This window comes from Geotrypetes seraphini, chromosome 2 (genome assembly GCF_902459505.1).
Source record: "Geotrypetes seraphini chromosome 2, aGeoSer1.1, whole genome shotgun sequence".
NCBI classification, from domain to species: domain Eukaryota; kingdom Metazoa; phylum Chordata; class Amphibia; order Gymnophiona; family Dermophiidae; genus Geotrypetes; species Geotrypetes seraphini.
In genome coordinates, this window is record NC_047085.1 from 477,788,000 (window position 1) to 477,810,132 (window position 22,133).

The 22,133-nt window shown below is 43.4% G+C and overlaps 2 protein-coding genes across 2 annotated transcripts in view; one reads left to right on the top strand and one right to left on the bottom strand.

Annotated features, from left to right (window-relative positions):
• LOC117354356 (myeloid differentiation primary response protein MyD88-like) overlaps positions 1-22,133 on the bottom strand; it is a 128,130-nt gene that overhangs the window by 87,496 nt on the left and 18,501 nt on the right. The gene's annotated exons all lie outside the window — the stretch shown is intronic.
• The window catches only part of LOC117354355 (mitogen-activated protein kinase kinase kinase 3-like), a 276,906-nt gene continuing 266,453 nt past the window's right edge, over positions 11,681-22,133 (top strand). Inside the window, exon 1 of the mRNA XM_033931730.1 lies at positions 11,681-11,957. The gene's annotated coding sequence lies outside the window, so the exon portion shown is untranslated. The remainder of the gene's footprint in view (positions 11,958-22,133) is intronic.

Below are 22,133 nucleotides of genomic sequence, written 5' to 3' on the forward strand. Positions count from 1 at the left end.
TCTCCACAGAGGGCGTATCGAGCCGGCTTTGCCACTCACGCCTGTTGTCCCAAGTGCCCTGCGAGTTCTGCTACCCTGGGACATATGTTCTGGGACTGTCCCAGGATACGGGCTTTCTGGCTGAAAGTGTGGACCTTTTTGTCCTCTCTCTCTCCCTCGTTGCCCGCATGCACCCCTCCTATAGTTCTTTTTTATGATGGAGCGCCTCTGTCTCACTGCTCTGCTGGGCAGCGGATGTTGGTGTTTAAGGCTCTCCTTCTGGCTAAGAAGGCCATTTTAATCTCTTGGCGGACTCCCCATGCTCCCTCTTTTTCCCAGTGGCATTTATCCCTATATGACTTAGCGTTGCTGGAGCGTAGGATGGTGGGGAGAAATGAGGAGGGCAGATGGACCAAATTTCAGGATGTGTGGGAGAGGTATTGGTTGTCTCTTCCGCACCGGGAGCGGAGTTTGTTGCTGAACTGCTAACCTTGCCAGCTGCGGTATCTTTAGCAGGAGTTGGGTGCTGCTTTTCTTACTCTGTTGTCTGCTCTAGTCCCCCTCTTCTCGTTGTCTTGTTCCACCTTTCTCTCTTTCTTTCTTTCTGCTTAGTTTCTTCTTGTTTTCCCATCTGACCACACGGGTCTGGGTTTGGGGAGGGGGGGGGGTCTTTGGGGAAGGGGGGGTTGGGGGTTTAGGTGTTGGGGGGGGTTTGGGCATTATTATGGTAAAATCCTGTATTGGGCACTCTCTAGCATTCTTGCCTGGGCGCTCTCCTGTTGTATTGTTCCTGAGTTCCCCGGTTGTTTTATTTTAGCACCTCAATGGGAGTTGCGGCTGTATGTCTACTTTTTCTTGTTCTGCATATTGCTGATTTTGCTCAATAAAGAAATATTATTAAAAAAAAAAAAAAAAAAAATAATGCATATCCCAACTTAGAGATTGCTCTTTTAGTTTTTCTTACAATTCCAGTCACCCTTGCTTCTTGTGAACTTAGTTTTAGCTAGAAGAAGCTTATAAAGAATTCTCTCAGGTCCCCAATGGGTCAAGAACGTTTGTCCAACTTGGCAATTTTGTCCATTGAGAATGAAATAGCTGACGCTCTCAATTATGATGGCATAACTGATAATTTTGCTGTGTAGAAAACATGAAAAGCAACTTTGAAATAAATTGTTGTATTTGTGCTCTTGTTCCTTTCTTACTAGTTTGGTCGGTGAATTTATCTTTACTTACACGGATGGAGAGGTTACATTTTACAAAATTAAACAGTGGCTAGAAATTTGTTTGTTTGTTTTTTATCTTTATTAATTTTTCATAACTAATACAAAGTGCCAGGAATTATACAGACATTAATAATCAAAACAAGCACTTATATTCAATCAATAACAACGCAGAAGAAAAATATCCCTCCCCTCCCATCCAATACATTTAATCAAAGAATAAACCAAGCTATCTCCCTCCCCCCACCCTGTCCTGGATGTGCATGGAAATAAACAAAAATTAAAAACAAAAAGATACCTATAATGAAATTACAAAGGATGTCAACAGGCCCCAAACCAGTTTGAATAAATTGCTATGCCCCAACATATCAGCATTCATCTTCTCATATCTGTAGCATAAACATAAACTCACCCACCAAAAAGGAAAATTAAGGCGATCGAAATTTGTATTAAGATGACACTTATGTAACTTACACTCTTTGCAGGTTACTATCCACATCGTTGTATTAGCTAATAGGCCTATGTGAAGATGGAATTGCTATCTGAATAAAGAACAAAAATCACACCTGAGAGTTTGATCTATCATGGGAGGAGGTTGGGGGCAGCACAAGAAAGGCTGGGTGGGAGTGCCATGGTGGGCAAGTTGGACAGGGTGTAATTATAGTTTGCTACGGCCTTGCTGTCGTGCATAATTTGGACCCACGCAGTAATGGTCCATGTACAAGCGGTGTGTCACTTTACTCCATCTGCAACATCATTAAAGGTTTTACTGGATGTGTTATTATGGCATTGAAAGAAACAAAACATTCTCCAGGTTATATTTTTTTATGTTTAACTGAGGCTTAATAGGACTGCCTTTCAGCGTAACCAATCACAGTGGTTAACAAATGAATGCCACGTGACTTCATTTTCTACAAGAACTGTGTTTGCGCTGTTGCTTTTGAGGCAGATATCAAAGAAAAAAAAAAAAAACCCCAAAAGAGATCAGCGCGTGCCATAAGCCAGTATGGCTCCTCTGAAACTCACATCTCATTCTCCAACAGACCTTTTGTTTCCTAAAGAGCTCTGCACACTTCCTGTAAATCTGTCCCATTTCCTCTGCATTCGGCAAATCTCTGCACATTTGTAAAGAACATTTGCATCCAAGTAAGATAGGGAGGAAGAGGCAGGAAAAATGTGTACTATGATAATATCTTTCATTTCCATTATAGATTGTGGATTATTCATATTTAGGCAAGTCTGTGTGTGTATAAAACTATCTCGATGCTTTTTTTAAAGCATCGATTCTGAAACCTTTCTGTTCCAGCAAAATTGGTCAACAAGTTTTCATAACTCTTCTTCAGATTCTGCTCTTCCCTTTTCCTTGATGATAAAAAAAAAAAATCAAACTAATTTATCTTTCTTCCCCCCAAACAGAATTTTCATCTCTCTCTCTTCCTGAAAACTGCTGCCCTTCCTGTATGCTCTAGGCACCAGTTTGTGTATCGATTATTCAGTAATACCTTCTGTTGCACCCTTTAATATATTTCAATTAGGCTACAAGCGTTATAGCAGTGATTCAATCCATCCACTTGTCTGCCTGGGACCATGGTGGAACCACAAAAATTCACCAATCAGCTCTAACTTGAAGGGGGGTCAACGGAGGTGGGCAGGTAGAGACAGTGGGGATGGGGGGCGAACCGCCCTGGGCATCATCTTCGCAGGGGGCACTAGCACCTCTCCTCCTCTCAGCCCCCACAAGTAAATGTTCACTGGTACGAGCATCTTTCACTTGCTGCTCACGCCGATGTCAGCTCCCTTCTGATGCCACTTCCTGGCCATGGGACCAGGATGTGACGTTACAAGGGAGCCAAGGCAGGCATGAGCAGCGGGTGGACATTTCAAGAGGTACCCAGGTGGGGTGGGAACAACACTCAAACAGTGGGGAAGAGTGAAGGGGTGCATGGCGCAGCCATGCCGGGTGCCACCACTCCGGACGCCAACCTCCCTCACTATGCCACTGGGTGGAGAGAAAAGCACTTTGATTCTTTCTGTTCTAGGACAAAGGGAAGAGATTTGGATGGGAGGTGATAAAATGAAACCTATGATTGTTGCAGTTGTCTGGGTCTCGCCACGTTTGGCAATGTAGGACCAATGTTTCAGCCATCACGCTGTGGCTTTCCTCAGAGTGTGCTGTGAGGCCTGCAATTTGCCTTCCTATATAGTGGGTCCTCAAATCAGATTGGCTGAGGCTTGAGGTGACGGAGGCAGGAAAGTCCGTTGGTCACGAATTTGAATTTTGGCAGGAAAATCCGTTGGCCACAAATTTGAATGTTAAATATGAAAGCTGGGTTATATGTTCTCTTAAGCTTGTTATGTTTCAGATTGGTTGTTTATTTGAAAATTCTGAAAAAAAAAAAATGTCGTATAACTAAAAATGACTTTGACCTGCTAAGAATAAAGTTGAAAAGAGATAGAAAAGATGTGTGTAAACTTGGTTTTCACAGTAACATAGTAATAAATGACTTATAAAGACCAAAATACCCATTTGGTCTGGCCCAGTAAGATGTTTAGGGTTGTAACTGTCACTCTGTACAGGCTAGCACCCTCCCAGTGCGTTCTTACGAAGTGCACAAATCATTTCACATTTTTAAGTTGACACGCTCAGTGCTTTGCTTTCATCCTTTGTGTCCATCCTATTTCCTTTTGAATACCATCACCTGTTTTGTCTCTACTCTCTACCACCTTCTCTAGGACAGCACCAGCCGTTCTGTGGGGACAAAAAAAGTATTTTCTGACATTGTTCCTCTTTTCAACCTCAATCATGTCCCCAGTGTCCTCGTCACAACGGTTAACCATGGGAAACCATCCACAATTCATTCTTTAAGGAGAGAAGAAAGAATCGAAGTATGAATGGGCACAGCCTTGCGACACTGGAAGACTGTTCGTCAAAATGGCAGATGGCGTTTAATGTGAGCAAGTGCAAAGTAATGCATGTGGGGAAGAGGAACCCGAACTATAGCTACGTGATGCAGGGTTCTGCGTTAAGAATCCCTGCCCAGGAAAAAAAAAAATCTAGGTGTCATCGTTGAGGATACGTTGAAACCCTCAGCTCAATGTGTGGTAGCTGCTAAGAAAGCAAATAGAATGTTAGGAATTATCAGGAAAGGAATGGAAAACAAAGATGAAAATGTTATAATGCCCTTGTATCACTCTATGGTACGGTCGCACCTCAAATACCGTGTGCAGTTCTGGTCACCATATCTAAAAAAAAAGATATAGCGGAATTAGAAAATGTATAGAGAAGGGTGACAAAAATTATAAAAGGGATGGGATGACTTCCCTATGAGGAAAGGCAAAAGTGGCAAGGGCTCTTCAGCTTGGAGAAGAGATGGCTCAGGAGTGATATGATGGAAGTCTATAAAATAATGAGTGGAGTGTAAAGGGTAGATATGAATTGCTTGCTCACTCTTTCCCAAAATACTAGGACTAGGGAGCATGCGATGAAGCTACTAAGTAGTAGATTTAAAACAAACCAGAGAAAACATTTCTTCACAGAACATGTAATTAAACTCTAGAATTCATTTATGGAGAATGTGGTAAATCAGTTAGCTTAGCGGGGTTTAAAAAAGGTTTGGATAATTTCCTAAAAAGTCCATAGGCCATTATTGAGATGGCTTGAGGAAATCCACTGCTTATTTCTAGGATAAGCAGCATAAAATCTGTTGTACTACTTACTTGGGATCTAGCTAGGTACTTGGGACTTGGCTTGGCCACTGTTGGAAACAGGATACTGGGCTTGACGGACCATCAGTCTGTCCCAGTATGGCGATTCTTATGTTTTTATGTACAGCCACTAACCCTCAAGCTTTGCATTGAAGAATGCTGGTGTAGCAGGACTGAGGTTGCGATAGACACTAAAGAATGACACAGAATGGTTTCCCACGGTTATCCGCAGGAATGGGGACAAATTCTGACCCCGTGTCATTCTCTAAGTCATTTCAAAATGAGTGGGAGTACCAAACACAGTACAAACTATCCCTCCTTAGGCACAGTGAAAGAGAGCTTGTTCAATACTGGAGGTACTCTGTTATCTGGTTCATAGACAGCGGCGAGAAAGACAAAGGCGCGCCCGGACAATTGAGCGCAGCGCGGAGGCACGCGCCGCTCAAAATTACTGTTCTTAGGGGCTCCGACGGGGGGGTTTTGTTGGGGAACCCCCCCCCCCACTTTACTTAATAGACATCGCGCCGGCGTTATGGGGGGTTTTGGGGGTTGTAACCCTCCACATTTTACTGTAAACTTAACTTTTTCCCTAAAAACAGGGAAAAAGTGAAGTTTTCAGTAAAATGTGGGGGGTTACAACCCCCCAAACCCCCCACAACGCGGCGCAATGTCTATTAAGTAAAGTGGGGGGGTTCCCCCCCACACACACACCCCCCCTTCGGAGCCCTAAAAACAGTAATTTTGAGCGGCGCGCGCCTCTGCGCTGCGCTCAATTGTCTGGGCGCGCCTTTGTCCCGGCGCGCTTTTGACCTGACACCCTGTTATCTATGGGACTAGTTCCTATGATCCCCCAGTTCTACAGCTTCCCCTCCTTTAGAAAAGGTTTGTTCTTTGTGCATCAATACCTTTCGTGTATTTTAAATGTCTCTATCATAGCTCTCTGTTTTTCTTCTCCTTTCAGGTGTAAGTATGTTGATTGGGGTATCCCTATTGAGGGGTCTTCTAGAACTAGGGAGATCCTGGATTCTCTACAAGGAGAACTGTTCCAGCAGTTGGTAATGGAACCCATGCGGGATGAGGTCATACTGGATTTAGTGCTTACAAACGGGTGAAGTGTTTCTGATGTTACAGTGGGTGATCATCTGGCATCCAGTGTTCACTGCATGGTACGGTCTAAGATGGATATAGAGAGGGCTCATTCAAAAGTAAAGGTTTAATTTTTTTTTTTTAACTAACTTTGGTCGGATGGGGGATTACGTCACGGAATTGTCTGAATGGGAATGTCTCGAAGGAGTAGAAATGCAGTGGGCAAAACTGAAAGGAGTTATTGTAAGGGCGACAGACCTTCTTGTGAGGCAAGTAAGTAAAAGTAAGAGGAAAAGAAGGCCGCTTTGGTTCTCAAAAGTAGTAGCTGAGAAGGTAAGGAATCAGAAATTAGCTTTCATAAGCTACAAAAGATGGCAGAAAGAAGAAGACAGGCAAAAATATCTGAAAAAGTTAAGAGAGTTTGGTTGAGAAGTCAGGAAAGCAAAGATGCAAATGGAAGGAAAAATAGCTGACATGGTACAACGGGGAAGCAAGACTTTTTTAGCTATATCAGTGATAGGAAGAAGTGCAAAAGTGTCATTGTGAGACTCAAAGGCGAAGAGGAGAAATATGTAGAAGCTGATAAAGAAAAGGCTGACTTGCTTAACAAATATTTCAGTTCTGTGTTCACGGCTGAGGCACCAGGAGTGGGACCGCAGAAGACAAATTTGAATAGGGATGGAGGAGTGATAGACCCTGATCAATTTTCAGAGGGCTGTGTTCGCGAAGAGCTAGCTAAATTAAAGGTAGGCAAAGTGATGGGGCCGGATGGTGTACATCCGAGGTTGCTGAAGGAACTTGGGGAAGTTCTGGTGGTTCTCCTGACCATTTCAATGCTTCTCTAGAGTTGGGAGTGGTACTGGAGAACTGGGGAAGGGTAGATGTGGTCCCCCTCCATAAAAATGCAAGGAATAAGTAGGGATAGGGTTACCAGATTTTCCAAACGGAAAATCCGGAAAAGGTGGTGGAAACAGAGACTGCATCTGAATTCAAGAAAGGCATGTGGGATCTTTTAGCGAGAGGAAGATAATGGTTACTGTGGTTACTGCAGATGGGCAGACTGGATGGGCCATTTGGCCTTTATCTGCCATCATGTTTCTATCTTATACAGTATGGGAAAAAAAACATGACAGATCATATGAAGTCATGTGCTGTCACCAGACTCTTATTGATCGGTTTGTGAGAAAGGCTCCTGGTACAAAGGTTTCACCAGGGACAGAGCTGCTTTGAAGAGTGCTAAACTGTGTCTAGTTGTTGAGGCTGGACTATCATTTTCTGTTGAGAGTTTGGGCTTGAAATCATTTGCAATTATGAAAACATAAGTGTTGATGATGTATTATATGGACATCTAACAGTAAGGGAATTGTTCTTCGAAAAAATGAAGCAAGGAACAAGCTACAACTAGTTCTGTCCTTAAAGCTGTGTCGTTCTTTACATAAATGGCGACTGACTATGTCAACAAGAATTCTTACAGCAATTTCAGTGTGTTTTGGGTGAATACCTGGGTCCTGCATCATGCAGTGTAAAAACACGAGTATTTTCCAGAGAAACACACAGCAAAGAACATAGAGAACTTCATTGACACTACTCTCACAGAACTTGGACTGAATTTAGATGATACACCTCGCACGACCGACAAAGGATCAAATGTTGTGGCTGCAACTGCTGCAAAAAATTCACGTACGAGATTGCTCATGTCAGCGTCTAAATACTTCCATTGCCACAGCCTGGAAGAAGGTCAAGTCCGTGAACCCCGATGTATGCCAGCTGGACAACTATTCCTATGAATTGGTCAAATAGGCAAACCAGGCATCAGGCATCCAGTCCAACTTGCTAGAAAGCCTTAAACACGGGGAGAACATATTCCTCTTGTATAATGAACCTACAATCCTGGGCCCACACTGTGCAAATGAAATTGAATGAGTCCAAAACAAGACTTCTTTGGCTCGGTCCAAAACTAGATCACCTACCCACCTCCATCCCACTACCCTCTGGCTCCTCTCTGCAGCTTGAGTTCTCGAGCAAAGTCTTGGGCATCATCATTGATTCCACATTGTCCTTCAATGACCACCTCCAATCCTTAGTAAAAAAAAATGCTTTTTCAGCCTTCACATGCTGAGGAAAGTTAGATCCTGCTTCCATCAAAAACATTTTACCCTCCTTGTCCAATCCATCATTCTCTCCAGATTGGACTATTGCAACTCTATCTATTTAAGCCTAACTAAGAAAAACCTCCACAGACTCCAACGGATTCAGAATGCCGCGGCCAAGCTCATCTTCGCTAAAAGTAAATTTGACCATGTCTCCCCGCTCCTGGCCAAGCTCCACTGGCTTCCGATAATCGCCAGGGTCCACTATAAATGTGCCTGTTTAACTTTCAAAATCCTATAGGGTATCCTCCCTCACTTTATCCCTCTTTCTTGGAATTCCTCAAACCCTAATACCACCAGATCCTCCCACAAATTAAAACTATCCTTCCCCTCGCTAAAAGGCATTTCCCACACAGGAAAGCTAGGGACCTCCCTCCACTTCAAAATCACTGAGCTCTGGAACAACCTTACCTCCCCTCTTCGGAACTTGAGCTCTCTCCTAAGTTTTCCGCAAACATCTGAAAACCTGGCTTTTCTCAAAAAATGTAAGTCTCCCTCCAACTTAGGAATCAAGGAAACTCTTATATCTTGGCATCCCAAGTCCTCTAAATTTTCTTCACACTTCTACATCTAACCCTCTGTTGTAGTTCCTTCCTAGTTCTCCTACTGTAAACCGCGTCGAGCTCTACGAACGTGGAGATGATGCGGTATACAAACCTAAGGATTAGATTAGATTAGAAACGAGGCCAAGGCCATAAGATTACCCACTGTCAGCTGGGAACCTTGTGTCCTTTCACCACCTAGCAGTGACATTTGTCTTTAATACAAAGAATTTCACCTTTGCTGCCACTCCTCTTCTACAGGGATTTCAGAATGTGTGTACACTAAGATACCATATATCTTACGTTTTTGTTGTATTCTGCAGCAACTTTGGATGAATAAATCCTGATTTCCCTATTCTTTTCAAACTATTTCTGTTCTAGAGTCCTTGAACCCCCCCTTCCATTTTCTTGACTGTTCTAAATCTTTTTTTACTTAAATGTGCCTGTTTAGCTTTCAAGATCCTACATGGCATCCTCCCTCCCGTTATCCCACTCTTCTGGAATTCTTCTAACCCTAATTCCACTAGATCCTCCCAAAAACTGAAACTATCATTCCCCTCTGCAAAAGGTATATCCCGCGTAGGAAAACTAGGAACATCCCTCCCCTTTAGAACCACAGAACTCTGGAATAACCTCATATCCCCGCTCAGAGTTTCAAGTTCCCTCCAATCCTTCCGCAAACACCTGAAAACTTGGCTCTTTTCAAAAATCTAACACCTCCCGCTCTTTGGTACCCTGTCCCTCTTTATCTTCCTAGCTCCTTTCCTATAACCCTTCATTGTAGCTCCTTTTCAATCTAACCCTGTAAACTGTGCCAAGCTCTACGCTTGTGGAGATGGTGCGGTATACAAACCTAAGGTTTAGTTTAGTTTTAAAACATTTATTCGACTCTCATACACAGGGGCAATACTTTCCTTAGCTTTTGTCGTTGCTCACAATACTTTGTCATCCATGGGGATCCTGGAAAACCCTGAAAATCCTGCCTTTTTACCAGGATTTCAATACTATTAAATGAGAATCCTGATTTTACCTTGTTCCTACAATAACAAAGGGGTTTCCTGAAGTTCCTTTCTCCAATTTCTCCAAAGTGGAAGAAAAGCTTTCGTTCTCTATATATACAGGCTCCTTAGTCCTTTTTGTCATGTTTATTATTTATTTATTTTTGTGGACAATAGAGATTATGGATATGTAATGTAATTTATTTCTTATATACATTACATTACATTACATTAGTGATTTCTATTCCGCTTGTGCCTTGCAGTTCTAAGCGGATTACAAATTAGAAGACTGGACATTTCCAGTAGCATTGCAGTACATAGAATCAAGAATGTGTCAAGTTACAATTGTTAGTCTGGACATTTCCAGGAGAAATTGAAAGCAAATAGTAGATAGTGATAGGTTGTTTTGATGAATAGAAATAATACAGTCAGGATTCAGAAGTGTTGCTGTGGTGGTGGTGGTGGTCATGAGAGTATTTTCTAATACTATTGTGAGGTTATGATGATGGGAAGTGTTTTTTGAAGAGATGAGTTTTGATTTCGGAATACTTTAATGTCTATTGATTTGGTCAGTAGATTGGAGATGGTAGCATCGATCTTTGCTGCCTGTGTCACTAAAAGGCTGTCGTATAGTTTCTTTTGTCGTGTTCCATTGAGAGGGGGGTAAATGAATAGGCTCCGAGTTCTCCTTAATCTGTGTGAGAGGTTACGGTGTGGTCTGTTGTTTATGTAGCTGGGTGCTGTTCCGTGTATTACTTTGTATAGTAGACAGTAGAATTTGAACTGGGATCTTGCTTTTATTGGTAGCCAGTGTGAGTCTAGGTATGCGTTGGTGATGTGGTCATATTTGCCGAGGGAGTAGATGAGTCTGAGGGCCGTGTTCTGAACAGTCTGTAGTTGTTTTATCATGTAGTTTGGGCATGATAGGTAGAGGCTGTTGCAGTAATCTACAATACTTAGTACTAGGGATTGTACTAATATTTTGTATTGATCTTTGTTGAAGAATTTTCTTATTTTTCTTAGGTTACGCATTGTGAAGAAAGCTCTTTGGATGATTTTGTGGATTTGAGACTGCATTGTGCAGTTTCTGTCTAGTTGTATTCCCAGGATCTTGAGTGTACTTTGCGTTGGGTACTTGATTGTATTTAATTCTAGTTCTGTGAGAGATGGTTTTTTTTCCTTCTCTAGTAGTAGGAATTTAGTTTTTTCCGCTAAACTCCGTTAGGATTCTAAGCGGTTTACAGAAAATAGACAATAGTATGCATTAAAATTATAAGTAATATAGGTTTACAGAGAAAATATACATTAAAGGATACAATAAAAATAAGATAAATAAAGATAAATAAATAAAGAAAGAATAGGTACTTAGAACTTCCCTTACTGTCCTAAAGGCTCACAATCTAACTGAAGTACCTGGAAAATTAACAATTAGTTGAGTAATAAAAGTAAGAAATAGAAATAGAAGAAAAAAATAAGAAAATAAAAAATTATAAAAATATATTTGTCTGTGGCATTGCTGAAATATTAGAAGGAAAGGTTTTAAAAAGACACCTTTTTGGCCTTTTCAGATAGATTCCCTGTTATAAAATCAGGCTATGTGATTTCAGCAAGCATCCCCTTCTTTTTGACCGATGACAATCTCGTTTAGTCGTTGCTCACAACGCCCCCTCGGTTGTCCCTTGAGGAAAACCAGGCTTCGAATGGACGCGTGCGCCGGGCCCCTGCGCCGCCCGAGCTGGTACTTCGTTCTGGCGCAGAAGCAGGTCGTTCCTCCGCGGGCAGGCTAAGGTCGGGTGGTACGGCGGCTGCCGCCACCATGGAGAAGAGAAGCCGTCTGCGCGGAGATCGTCAGGCAGGAAAAACCAAAACTACAGGTCCCAGGCTGCCTCGGAGCCCGGCGGTGCCGGCGCGCCCCCTGGCGGCCAACGCGGGCGTTTCGTCTCAGCTGCTGCCCGGACTCTTTCCTCCTCCTCCTTCCTTCCTCCCTGTGCGAGTTTGAGGTCATCAGTTTCCTGCTACTGCCACCGCCGCCGCCGCCACCGAGGAGCCGTTGCCGCCGCTAGCGTTGCCGCCACCGAGAGGGATCGTGAACTTTTTGAGCCTTTGCAGGGCTGGAGCCCCCCCGACTGCGCGCGCCGAAGCTGGTCATGCAGGCTCGGTGAGAGGCAGCGGAGGGGGCCGCAGCTCGCCCCCTCCCCCGGGCACACGGGAACGGAGCGGGGCGGGGGGTGCCCGAAGATGCGTCGGCGCTGCCGCTGATCGCCGGTCCCCGGCTCGGTAAGCAGAAAACTTTCGCTGCACTTGGCACGGGACTTCCTGTTGCGCTGCTCGGGCTACGGGGTCGGGAGCTATCCTAGTAAAGGGGGGCGGGGGAATCTTTTAACAACTTTTCTCGGCTCTGCGATAGTTTGCAGTTTTCTAGGTTCGTTGTTTAAAACCAACCCAACCCACTTCTGTCGGATCAAGGTGTAGTCTGATTTTCTGCCGTGTGCGCGCGTTAATGGTCGCGCAATTGGAAAAGTGCGTTCTCCCCGTTTTTGCCGATTTCACACTATTTATTAAATTTTAAGTGGTCACATGACAAAAGATTCATAAACATTTAAATAAAGACAATTGTTCCTGAGTTATGAGAGAGAATTGTCTAAGGACTTCCGTTTTCTAATACTTCTCCCCTTCATTTTTTTTTTTTTAATTTAAATTATTGTTTCTATGCGGAATGTTTAGGGTTTAGCAGTGCTTTTAGGTGTGGAGCCCATTGACTGCATTTGTTGCATCTAATAATTATCATGTATTCTCTCTCTTTTTATCAAATTTCTTTACACATCCAGGGGGGAGGGAAATGTATTTTGATTATTAAAATTACTTAATTATAATATTGTAATATAACAGAATATGGCTTCTTCTATTAATAATTGGGAGGGGGGAGAAAATGATTGTTTTATGTATTCATTGTGTATTTAATAGTGCGTTTTATGCAGTGTTTATGTTCAATTAATTGTATTGCACTGTCAAAGTTTGAAAGTCAATAAAGATTTTTTTTTAATTATTGTTTCTAATAATGAAGATCTGAGGGAGGGGGGGGGTTAAGGGTGTGATGTGTAATCGCTGTCTAACTAGCAAAGGGGATAGGAAAGGACTGAAAAGAAAATCTGCAGCTTGATCTCTAGAAGTTAGCATTTTGGAAAGGAAGCGGTCAGGGGGAAGATGCTCGCCAAAGGGTAGATTTTGGAGATGGTGGGGGCAAAATGAGTGTTTACCGTTAAAGCGTGAGATGGAGACCGACGGGCAAATGGTTAGTACATCGCGCGGTGGCTTAGCTTACCGATTCGTGCGTTTCTAGCTTAGGGGGGGGTAACGGCTAAATCGTATTAGTGCGCATTTTACGTTGTCACTCTGGGCGTGGACGCAATAAGCAGGACCGATTTCACCAAAGTTAGGGTCAAAATATATCTTTTTCGCCACATACGCTAAACGAGAAATTCTATTCGTAGTTCTAGTCTACAGACCTTTTTCCTTCCCCCCAATTCTTTCTTTTCTGATCTAAAGCTTTACAATCCTTATACACAGGCAATATACTGTTTTCTCAGCTTTTTGTTGTTGCTCATAATACCTCGTAGTATATGCTGTGTAACTGCCATTTGTCTACAAAGAGCCTGCATGTGCTCCCTTTCTCATCCAGTGTTGAAGAGACAGTATCTCCTTAGTCCTTTTTATTTCTGGTGTACATAGAAACCTTGGATATGTGAGCCCAGCAAATCCCCTTCTCTTCTTTTTGACTGATGACATTCACATTGTCGTTGCTCACAGTACCCCCTTGCCTGTAGGACGGCAGTACTGGCTTCAAATATACTGTGCGCGCCGAGATGCCGCACTGCACGAGCCTGTACGTAATGCTCGTGCAAAAGGTCCTCTCTTAGGCAGGCTGGTTTCATAGCTTGCAAAATATCGAGGCTGTGAAATTGATTGCTCAGGGAGCTGAGAGTATACAAAACCAATTGTTTGTCATGCAGAAGCAAATGCCGAGCTAAACTTTTACATTCAGGCCTGAGACTGTGTTACAGAATTGCTGAAAAGTAAAGTTCAGTAAACCAGACTGTTTCAGCCTTACTGTGTCTTGTATGAACTTCTCTCGTTTTTGAAGCTGCAGTGCCGGCAGTATTGAGTGTGTTTTGCTTTCAAACGAATAACTATTCGATTTGGGTCAGTCATTCAGAAAAACTGAGAGGGGACAGATTCAAAACGAACGCAAGGAAGTTTTTCTTCACTCAGAGGGTGGTGGACACCTGGAACACGCTTCCAAGTGAGGTAATAGGACAGAGTACAATACTGGGTTTCAAAAAGGGACTGGATGACTTCCTGGAAGCGAAGGGGATTGCAGGGTATAGGTAGAAGGTTACTCTCAGGACAAAAGCGAAAAGCGTATGTGAGTTTTAGGGTAGGAGCACTATCAGGTCCTGGACCTGAGGGGCCGCCGCGTGAGCGGACTGCCGGGCACGATGGACCTCCGGTCTGACCCGACAGAGGCAATTCTTATGTTCTTTAAAACCAGTCTACTGTTAAATTCTTTTTCTTAAAATGTGCATTCAGTGGCGTTGACATTGGGGGTGAGGGGGTGCTAGACAGTGCAGTTCCATTTCAGAAGCTGCTGTGCTCCTCTCTTTGCACTGAATAGTGGAGAGAAAGGCGCTGAGACTTGTACACAGCCTTTTTGTAGTTATACAACCTCACTCAAAGCTGTTTCCATACAGGTAGTTCAAGCATTTCCCCCCTATCTTCCCCAGTGAGCTCGCAATCTATCGAATGAATGTTCTTGGGGCAGAACAGCGCAAACAGGTGCAGTAGAAACTTTGGACAGGGTGGGGATGGTAAAATAAAAAGTACATGTCTTTGATTTAAAATTGTATGACAATAAAGCTGAGAGTCAAAAAAACAACAGGGGAAAAAGGAAATACCCAATGGAAGCCAACAAGAGGCAGTATAGCAAAATACACTTCCCTCTATAGATGATAATGAAACTTGTTGTAATACCAGCTTTACATAGGATAGGAATAGCTCCGAGACATGGAGGGCCACAACAGAGGGTATGAACCTCCAGCCACCTCACCACCCAGTCATTGCTTAATCCTTCATACTTTTAAGCCTATTTTTTATTTTTCAAAAATTATTAATGGTAAAACTCTCAATTTTCCCCCCAAAATGTTTAATAGGTGAAAAGCACTTAGCTAAAGCTTGCTTTCTTGGTTAGCTAAGTGCTTTTCACTTATTGCATGTTTTTTTTTTGGTAGAAATTGAGAGTTTTACCATTAATAATTTTTGAAAAATAAGCTTATAAGTATGAAGGATTAAGCAATGATTGGGTGGTGAGATGGCTGGGGATTCATGCCCTCTGTTGTGGCCCTTCATGTCTTGGAACTATTCCTATCCTATGTAAAGCTGGTATTACAACAAGTTTCATTATCATCTCTAGAGGGAAGTGTTTTTTGTTATGCATAATAAAGCTGAGAGGCCAAGAAAAAGAAAAGATGTTATATCGAGCAGACTGAGGTTTGGTGTGAGAAATTTAAAATAGAGACCCTTTCTGTAGAAGCTCAAAGCCCAGAAGGAGGTTGTGGCGTAGACTACTGTTCAGAGTTTCAAGAGCAAGTTGGATGCACATCTTCTTGAAAATCATATTGAGGGATACGGGAAATCCGGGTCTCCTAAAAGGTGTACTTAAATGGGACACCGCGTGCGCGGATCGCCGGACAAGATGGACCTCGGTCTGATCCGGTGAAGGCATTTCTTATGTTCTCTTGGACCTTTGTACTGATTGTGAGCCTTCGGGACAGTTAGGGAATTTTTCAAGTACCTTTCTTATTTCTAATCTTAATGTATATTTTCTGTAAACCGCTTAGAACCTAACGGATGTAGCGGTATATAAGAAATACATTACATTACATTACATCTTTCTCTTGTCAGGATTCACAAAGTATGAAGTGCCCAGAAATCAAAGCGTGCTTTCAGAGGAAATCAACTTTTCAAATAGTTTTCTCCTTTTTAGGGATTGTGGCGTTTGGACACTTTAAACCCCCCTCTCCTTTTGTGATTGCATTCAAACACCTTGGCTGTTTTGAGGGTTGAAATGCGTCTTGGAAATTTGATTGAATTTGATTTAGGGAGGGGGCTTTTACAAAAGCCATATTAGCGAGTCCCGGCATAGCAAATGCAATGCAGTCCATAGGAACTGAATGGGCCGTGTCGTATTTACAGCGCAGGAATCGCTACTGTGGCTTTTGTAAAAGGGGCCCTTATTGACTTAAGATAATGTATCTTTAATATATAAATGTGTATAGGGCCTAGTACCAGTAAACAAGGAAGACAACTTCCAGGCTGACATAGGAGAGTGTTTCAATTTTGAATATCACTCGCGTTCTCCACAAACAGTACTTCATAACATATTCATTTATAACTTTTACTTATTCATTGGTCTTCAGAAGTGCCAGTATCAGCCAATTGGTTTGAGAGGCCAAATATTATGTGGCACCAGCCTCCTCATCAGACCGTTATGTTTTATATAAAGTGCTTTAGTGCATTAGTGCTTCTATACTTCAGTGCTTTAGCTCTACACCATCCCGGAAATTTCCAGTGATCGGGATGGTGTGGAGCTAAAGCAAAAGGGGGGACTTTTTCTTGATACAGCCTTCCGGCGAAACATGTCGGAATGACAGGTCCCTCCCCGATAACTATTGACAAAGGGAAAACTCAGAAAATGCAGAAAAAAAGCTAAGTTGAAAGATTATTTATTTACTCGAGCACTGAAGTATAGAAGCACTAAAGCACTTTATATAAAACTAGTCTTATAGCCCGTTACTTTAACGGGTGCTAGAATATATGTATGTGTGTCTGTCTTTAATTCTTTCTGTCTCTCCTTTGCACTTTCTGTCTTTCTTTTTCCTTGGCTGTCCACCACCACCCCTTGCCTGCTCCCCCTGTCCATTTTCCCTTCTTTTTACCTACCCTGTCCTGTAGTAGGCCTCCCTTCCTTTCCCCCCCTGCTCTGGAGCACTGAGACACTGAATGGTACATCTTTATGTGATGGATGCATGGTAAATACTTGAAACTTGATTTCTCATTCCCTGCAGCCCTCCCCTGTCTATCCAGTCTAGTCTCTCTATTTTCTTCCCTTCACCTATTCCCTTCCTTCTACCTTGCAGATCCGGCATCTCTCTCTACCTCCTTCTTCCTCTCCCTAGCCCACAGTCGTCAGTTTGGTACTTCTCTGAAATATCCTGCCCGGATGCCGGTGGTACCGCTCCCCACCCGCCACACCCACGCTTGGTCCTCCTTGTGGGGGGGTGCAGCGGGGAACGCCGGAAGTCATAAGGGCGGAGTGGGGGGGGGAAGAGAAGGCTCTGAACGGGAGAGCCGGCGTCTGTTTGCGTTGTTCCTTTAGGCAGCCTCGGTCAGCATTAGGGTTTCGCCGGCCGCCGGCGCTCAGGCGCACCATGAGAGCCGGGTGAGGAAGGCCGCCGCAGCCTATTTTGAGGCCCTCGGTATGTTTATCATAATCACAAAAGTAAAATAAAACAGTTTCTTGATCTTATCTCTTTAGCTATAAATGACAATATTATTATTAAAACATAGCCAAAAGGAAAGATTTATAAACTAAAAAGAGTTTTACCTCATGCAAAATTGTCATTTCTTTAATAAGACATTAACTTTTTTTTCTGCGGCCCTCCAATTACCTACAAATCCAAAATGTGGCCCTGCAAAGGGTTTGAGTTTGAGACCACTGCGCTAAATGTTAAGGTGCCCATTATATTCTATGGGCGCCTTGGCATTTAGTGCGCAATAGTAAAAGGATAAGGAAGATAGTCATGCCTACATTGAAAAAGTTAGCTTGGTGTGGTTACAGCGGGGTCTGTTCTGCAAGTGACGATGTCCAGTGAAGAGGAGCAGGAGAGAAGAGATGCAATGGAGAAGATATTGAAGATCGGAGGTGAAGGAGATGAGAAGACGCAGAGTGAAACCCAGGAAAACGCCACCCATCAACACTGAGGCAACTCCACTCCCCCCAAACAAAAACAATAAACTGATGTTCTGAATGAACAGCAAAAGCCAATAACTTCAGCTTCAAAAGCACAAACTCAAGTGATTTTAGTTTGTAAGGGGAAAGACCTTGGAGACCTTAATTCAGGGAGCACGACGGCTTAGCTAGTATGGTAGGTCATTGGCTCAATCATAGGTCAAAAAACCCCTGGGTGCTTAAAGTGAAATAAACTTATTTGTGAAATCTCAAAATTTAAACACAAGATAGTGCCAATTTTTAAAGAAGCATTTACTGTATTTTTCATTCCATAAGATGCACTTCCCCCCCCAAAAAATAAAAGTGGGTGGAAATGTCTGTGAGTCTTATGGAGCGAATATAACAATTTTTTTACCCCCCTCCCCGTCCCTTTTTAAATTCTGATGGTCCAGCGGTGTATCAGCAGGAGCAAGCTTTCCACGACGCTCCCTGAATGACTGCCGTCACTTCTTGCGGGACTCACGAGAACTGACAGCAGCCATTCAGGGAGTGGTGCAGGGCCAGGCTAGAGTGCGATAAGCTCGCTCCTACCTTGTGCATCGCTGGCCGCAAGATATTAATAAACATATGAGGAGGCAGCTGACCAGCGAGGGAGGGGCAGGAGCGTGGAAAGCTTGCTCCCTTCCAATACACCTTTGGACTACCAGAATTTAAAGCACCACGTATACCTGCCCTGTACCCTGTCCTGGCCTACAACTAGACCATCAGAGGGGGAACAGGGTGCATAGCCTGGCAGAGAGAGGGGCTGGCCCCATAGCCTGATAAGGCAGGGAGGGATGGAGGCTGGATGCAGAGCCTGACAGGGAAGGGGGCTCAGTGTAGAGCCTGGTAGGAAGTGAGGGAAGCTGGGTGCAGAGCCTGGTATATTATATTAAATATATTAGAAACAATTTGGTTCAGAATGTTTTTTTCTTGTTTTCCTCCTCTAAACCTAGGTGCATCTTATGGTCAGGTGCATCTTATAGTGCAAAACATACGGTATCTTGTGTTTAAATTTTGAGATTTCACAAATAAGTTTATTTCACTTTAAGCAACTACACTCACCCAATTACTTGGCTGGAGCACTTGACTGGACTTGTCTTTGAGCTTCATCGTGAGCCTGAACCATGACAGAAGCAGAGATCAAAGCATTTCTGAGCAAGTCCATGGTGGTTCCAGACTGGCCAGCACACAACCAGTCCATAGAAAGGTGTGTAAAAATGACAAGGAGGGAATATTGTAGTAGGGGTCAGATGGTCAGCAGGGAGCTCATGAGCCGAAACAGAAGCAAATAAGATATGACCTCTTGGCTGGATTTTGTTAAATAACATTAAATTAACTGCATAAAGGATACTTTAAAGACAATTATTTGGCTGCAGATGCAGTTCAGACTATTTGTACGTTCAAATAAATATTACTTCCTTTCTACTATTTCAGCTGTGATCTGATGTGGGTAAGACTCACTTTCTGAAGCTTCAGCACGCCAAATGCCATAATTTGTCAATAGCGGTTTATAAAGGGCTCCTTTTATCAAGCCGCGCTAGCGGGGTTAATGCGTGCGACGTTTCATCACGCTGTCCCCCGCGCTGGCCAAAGACTGCCGCCTGCTCAAGAGGAGGCGGTAGCGGCTAGCGCAGCCGGCGGTTTGGGGGGGGGGGGAAAATCTACCCCTACTATCACGGTATCATTTGTATTGTAGTGAGCACTTCATATTTCTGTTATAAGCTTGTTTGACAATGCTGTTAAATGTTTATTTCTGACATTTTCATTTTAGTCTGATTTATTAGATTTAAGTTTGCCATTTCCAAGTGTACCTTATTGACTATTTTTAGCTTTGGTCGTTTTGGGGTCTTTTTACTAAGGTGCGTGAGCTGTTTTAGCGTGCCGCTAAATGCTAACATGACCATTTTAGTCGATGGACATGTTAGCGCTTAAGCGCGGGCTAAAAATGGCTAGCACTCCTTAGTAAAAAGACCCCTTTATTATTGCTATGCTGTTAACAAGATTGTACTCTTTATGTTAGCAGCACACTGCCTCGGGTTCATTCCTTCATAAATGAGGTTAGAAAATAAATCTATTTAAGATTTTTTTCCATCTCCGTTTCCAAAAATTTACTGAGTCATCCATTTTAATTTACTCGTAATGCCACATTCTGGATTAAACATTTGAGGTGGGTGATTTTATTGCTCTCTGGCTTCTTAATGCCTTCAAGGTTTTTCATCTTTATAGTCTGGTGAAAAGAATTTGTGTGACAAATACTTAAATGCATGAGCCCCCCTATACATTTCAGGATTTCCCCCCCCCCCACGTGCCTGTATTCTGAAATGTTCTCTCCTGTTGGCTGCAATATCAAGTGGGGAGGGTACCGTTCTCTCTAAGCCAGTGGTCTTCACTCATTTTGAAATGGGGTCACTTTGAATCAGAAATGACAAAGACTAGGGGACACTCAATGAAGTTACGATGTGCTACGAATGGAATCGGTTCAACGATTGGCCACCAAGATGGTCTCAGGGCTCAAGGATGTCCCTTATGAAGAACGACTAGGTAAGTTGCACCTTTACTCTCTCGAGGAACGCAGAGAGAGGGGTGACATGATAGAGACGTTCAAATACGTTACTGGCCGCATTGAGGTGGAAGAAGATATCTTCTTCCTTACAGGCCCTACGGCGACAAGGGGGCATCCGCTGAAAATCAGAGGCGGGAGATTCCATGGCGACACTAGGAAGTACTTCTTCACTGAAAGAGTGGTCGACCGTTGGAATAATCTTCCACTTCAGGTAGTTGAGGCCAGTAACGTGACTGATTTTAAGATCAAATGGGATCAACACGTGGGCTCACTTCAAAGAGGAACTTAGAGGGGAGGGTTATTTGAGTGGGCAGACTTGTTGGGCCGTAGGCCCTTTTCTGCCGTCATATTCTGTTTCTGTTTCAGGGAAATACTTTTAAAACCAATAGGAGGACATTTTTTTTCACTCAGAGAATAGTTAAGCTGTGGAACGCGTTGCCAGAGGATATGGTAAGAGTGGATAGTGTAGCTGGTTTTAAGAAAGGTTTGGACAAGTTCCTGGAGGAAAAGTCCGACATGAGGGAAGCTACTGCTTGCCCAGTATTGGTAGTATGGAATATTGCTACTCCTTGGGTAGACGTGGATTGTTATGGAGCTGGGTTTGTAAAGAGAAAGGTTTCACAGCTTTCCTGACATTCCCAAGATCCTCTAGTGATCTAATGGATGGGGGGATGAGGTGCCATAATCTGGGTATGTAATGAGAATAAGAGCGTCTTCGGGCTGTCTCAGACATGAGCAAACGGCCACGTGGCAGGATCGGCTGTTTTTCTGTTTGAGATCTCAGTGATCGGTTGGGGACATAAGTTTGTAGTTTTGATGCTATGTGGTTTGGTGTCATCTTGTGGAAAGTCTTTAAGGCTAATACCAAGGCTTTGAAGGCGCATTATTTTTGGATAGGCAGCCAGTGCATGGAAATTAGTGCAGGGGTGATGTGGTCGCGGAAGCCCAGGTTTTTTAGGAGTCAGATTGCGGCGTTTTGCACCCCTTGAGAATGAATGAGTGCCTGCTGCAGTCTCGGGCAGATGGTGGTGGGGGGCTGAGGAATAGTGGACATCTCAAGTAAAAGTAAATCTAGTGAAGAAAAATATTTCCTTAAATTTGGCTCACACTTTTTCTTTGGATGGGAGAGGAATGACGCTTAAAGGTTTTGATGTGGAGGAGAGAGATGTAAGTACAGTGTATATAAATTGGTGAATCCCACAGGGGGGACTGCAAAGCACAGTCATAAGAGAAGCAAACGTTTTACTAATGGAGGTGGTCACGACTTCAGCACAAACTAATTTTTGGTTTTAGACTGGACAAAATGTATATGGCTAGGTGTAATTCAGGGATCTCAAAGTCCCTCCTTGAGGGCCGTAATCCAGTCGGGTTTTCAGGATTTCCCCAATGAATATGCGTTGAAAGCAGTGCATGCACATAGATCTCATGCATATTCATTGGGGAAATCCTGAAAACCCGACCGGATTGCGGCCCTCAAGGAGGGACTTTGAGACCCCTGGATTGGTGTAGGTTACATGTTGGGGGAAAAGCTGCTAAGCTGGGAATTTAAATCCACTCCTGCATTTAGGACCTCATAAAAACTTATACACCCCCACCCCCACCCCACTGTGTTTCATGAGTAGCTTCCAGTATGCTGCATTATTATTTCACCAGCCCCCGGATTAATAGAGAAAGCCGAGCTGGATGGAGCTGTCTTTCTGTGGAACTTGGCAGATAACCCCAGTGAAGGGCAAGCATGATTTTGTTCTCCTTTCCCCAGAGGGACATTGCGTTGTGTCAGTAGTCCTGGACTGTACAAAGTAAGGGAAGCATCTGCGCCTGGAGCCTTTTCCTGCTGGGTCTT